Genomic DNA, 652 nt, shown 5'->3' with positions numbered 1-652 from the left:
AGGGAAAAAACAACAGCAAACCCAAAACACACACCCTACCCGCTCCCGAGCTTCTCGGGACTTGGAAAGTAGCTGGGCTGAAGTACATGAAGCTGAAGTTATTTGTATGTAGGACAGATGCAGCATTAACAGAAGCGGAGATGTCCTTAGACTGTTCTGCCTGTGCGTCAGCTTAAACCTCACAGCTCTAACAGTACCTCAGACTTTCACATTTGTCGGTATTCTTTGCTTTGCTTAAGTCTGTTCCCAGGCTACCACAAAACAGGACCGTTGTGTTGGTGTTTTGCCTATTAGAGATATGGAAGGTTTCTGAACTGGCATCTGCTGTTTGGCGGTGATGGTTTTTCAGTCTTTGAGTGCTGTGTCCCTTTCTCTTCCCTTGGGTAAGAGGTACTTTGGTGGAACTGGATAGAAATACTTGCTTGTTTTAATCAAGTGTCATCACGACTATGGAAACAAAATTGGTATGCAGGTTTTGTTAAGTTTTTTCCCAGTTAGGGTAGAGATTAAAATACTGATTGGTAGTGTTTTAATTGCTATGCAAGTGCACGTGTGAGCAATGGACATAATACTGCCTCATTTTATTTTCAGTCCTTGGAGTTGTTTTCTGTATAGTGGATTTTAGGTTCTCTTAATATAAGTGTTTCTTAGA

Source organism: Cariama cristata, unplaced genomic scaffold, assembly GCF_000690535.1.
Source record: "Cariama cristata isolate BGI_N322 unplaced genomic scaffold, ASM69053v1 scaffold15167, whole genome shotgun sequence".
Classification (NCBI taxonomy): domain Eukaryota; kingdom Metazoa; phylum Chordata; class Aves; order Cariamiformes; family Cariamidae; genus Cariama; species Cariama cristata.
This window is presented reverse-complemented; position numbering follows the sequence as displayed.